Source organism: Austrofundulus limnaeus, unplaced genomic scaffold (assembly GCF_001266775.1).
Source record: "Austrofundulus limnaeus strain Quisiro unplaced genomic scaffold, Austrofundulus_limnaeus-1.0 Scaffold414, whole genome shotgun sequence".
Lineage (NCBI taxonomy): Eukaryota > Metazoa > Chordata > Actinopteri > Cyprinodontiformes > Rivulidae > Austrofundulus > Austrofundulus limnaeus.
Window position 1 is genome coordinate 195,459 of NW_013952816.1, and position 3,333 is coordinate 198,791.

The following is a 3,333-nucleotide window of genomic DNA, read 5'->3' on the forward strand; positions in this document are numbered from 1 at the left end:
AGCTAACCAGCTTAAAATAAATAAAGAAGAAACAACTATATCTGGTATTAAAAACATAACTGGGAATATAGTTTACGATCAGGGAGAAGTAAATAATGTTTTCAGAGACTTCTATCAAGTTTTATACACTCYVCAGATAAACCCTTCAGATAAGGATATTGAACAATTTTTGGAAAAAGTGTCACTTCCAAAATTATCCAATAACCAGTCTTTAGAACTAGATAACATCAGCTGAATTATGTGAAGCTGTTAAAAAACATGCCAAACAAGAAAGCTCCAGGTCCGAACGGGTTCCCAGCAGAATTTTATAAAAATTTTTGGAATATTCTTGGACCAGTATTTTTCAGAATGTTTTCAGGAATCAGAGGAAAATGGCAGGCTTCCATTACATAAGAATTCGGCCAACATAAATCTCCTATTAAAACCAGGTAAAGACCCAGTACTACCTACAAGTTATCGTCCCATTTCCCTTATTAATGTTGATGTTAAAATAATTTGTAAAGCTCTCTCTTAAAGATTAGAGAAGATGATTCCTGTCTTAATTCATCCTGACCAAACTGGTTTCAAAAAAGGAAGGCACTCGACTACAAACTCACGTAGATTATATAATTTAATAGACTATTCATACAGTAAAAATATTGAAATGACTATTTTGTCTCTGGATGCAGAAAAAGCATTTGATAGAGTAAATCGGAAAATTTTATTTGCAACCCTGCATAAATTTGGGTTTGGAACCCATTTTATTAACTGGTTGAAAATATTGTATAGTTCACCAAAAACGCGCGCCAGGAAAAATAATCAAATATCTTCTAGCTTTTGTTTACAGAGAGGCACCTGGCAGGGATGCCCACTGTCCCCCCTCACTGTTTGCTATTTTTATTGAACCTCTAGCAGCTGCGATCAGGCAAACTGCAGATATTAAAGGCATACAATGTAAGAACATAGAACATAAAATTAGTCTGTATGCGGATGATGTTTTACTTTTCCTTAAGCACTCGGAAAATTCAATATCTAAAGTTACTGAATTAATAAATTCTTTTTCAAAAGTTTCTGACTACTCTATAAATTGGTTAAAATCTACAGTTCTTCCAATTAACTGTGTTATTAACAATTCTTTAAACACACAACTACAGTTAGGAAATATTAAATATCTGGGTATTAATATTTCTTCTAGATTGGAAGATGGAATCACCCCTGTGTTTGAATCTTTGCTAAAGGCTGGTGTCATTGTGCAGTGTGAGGCTTCACCTGTACAAACACCCATTTTTCCTGTAAAAAAATTAAGAGAAAAACCGCCCCACAACTGGCGCTTTGTCCAGGACCTCAGGGCGGTAAACTCTGCTGTTGTCGCCAGAGAGGCGGTCGTCCCAAATCCTTACACTATTTTCTCACAAATACCAGCTGGTGCCACGTGGTTTAGTGTAATTGATCTGAGTAATACATTTTTCAGCATTCCTGTTGACAAAAATAGTCAGTTCTGGTTTGTATTTGAGTTTAAAGGAGACATATCATGCTAAATGCACTTTTTTGCATTTATAAACTATTTTTTGTGCAATTATAGTGTCTAGGAGTGTGGAAAACTTTAATTTATTCTGTCCAGTTACTGCAAAGATATTTTTATATWWTTTTATGGGTCAAAATTTTCAGTTTGTTCAAAATCTGCTGTTGCTTATTACGTTTCATTGCTTATTTCGTCACACTATTTTCTTCGGAACTACCATTTATGGTAATGTATTTCCGGCCAACTGACAGTAGTTTGTCAAGAACACAAAAAAATAAAGTTTCTTAAATATAGATTAAAATAAAGTTTCTTCTGTTGCTCCTTTTTAAAAATATATACAGATTAATATTTTTTTTAATTTTACTGTCACAGCTCTAACCCTCCTTTCTATTGGCTAGGGACCGGCAAAGGGATCTATTTTAACCACAGAAATGTTTTTTATTAACATCCCATCATGGATCAGTCGCAGCAGCAGTATTCATTTCATGTCTGGATGGGATGGATATCTACCTGCAGCAGGGAGAGACACAGTGTGAAGAAGCCTCCTGTTGGTGCTCTGGGACCAGGGAGGAGCTCTCAGCAGCACAATGGAGAAATGTGTTCACGGCAGAGTCTCTCAAAGTCTCAATAACACCAGAAAAAGAGTCACTAGATTTTCACTAGTCACTTTTCTGAATAACAGTATCTAGAGGGTCTGAAAACTCTGTAAATATAGGGAGGAAGTCGCTAAATCAGCACCGCTGTGTTCCACAACCCGCCACTTCTCATGTCAGCGAGCAGCGTGTTGGGTCAATTACGTCATACTCTGGAGCAGTCAAATTATTGTACATTATGGGATTTTTGGAATTATTGATCGTACATCGTACAGAGGGCAAAATTATCATACAAATACGATAATTATCAAACACCTGGCAACACTGGAGCCAGCTCACTGCTCCATAGACCCCAGAGACGCTCAGCATCTGGAGGCGGGACAAAGCCCAGCATTTATCCAATGACTCGTCCTGTTTCGCTGCATTTTTTTGCCTCACTATTGAAGTCTGTGGAAGCTCAGCGTCCGAGCTGCGGGAATGAGTGAGAGGAAAGCCGCGTCATTACCAGTGATAAGAAGCTGATTCTGAACAAAAGTTGARHGYGTTRTAGCGCATATTTAGTCAATGACATGAACACACAACAGTGTATATTTGATCACTTATTTTTTTACATTTTTGAGGAAGCTGAGCTTCACTTGCAGTCTTAGAGCAATCGCCTTTGATGGAGGGCCTTAGTGACAAAAGGAGAATATGTAGCATTGAGCTAATATGGCAATAGCGTCGGTGCTAAGCAAAATCTAACAGGCTAAGCTGAGGTTCTTCTTCCATGAAGCAGCTCTGTTGTCCTCCATCAACATTGTCAGTTACAGGCTGAGTCATTTCTACCGTCTCCTCTCTGTCAACGCTCTCTGGTTTCATTTAAAAGAGTCGATCATCAGATATTGTCCAAGATTAACCTTCAGGGTGGATATAACTCACTAGCAGCCTCACACCAATGACCTCGTCAACGTCATCATTTACCCAGTATGCTTTATGAGTAAATAAAATGGCTCCATCCGTGTAATATATTTTTAAACTTTTACTTTAAAAATTATAAAAACTGAATGGCCTACAGCATTTTTTACAGTCTAAAGGTCAGTGCCACAATTTTTGTTTAAAGAAATAACACCCCATCCAATTGTCTAATGATGGCCAAAACAACCAAAGGTTGAGTTATTTACTTCTCTTGAAGCTTCTAGACATTTAAATTACACTTATGGACACACACACACACACACACACACACACACACACACACAC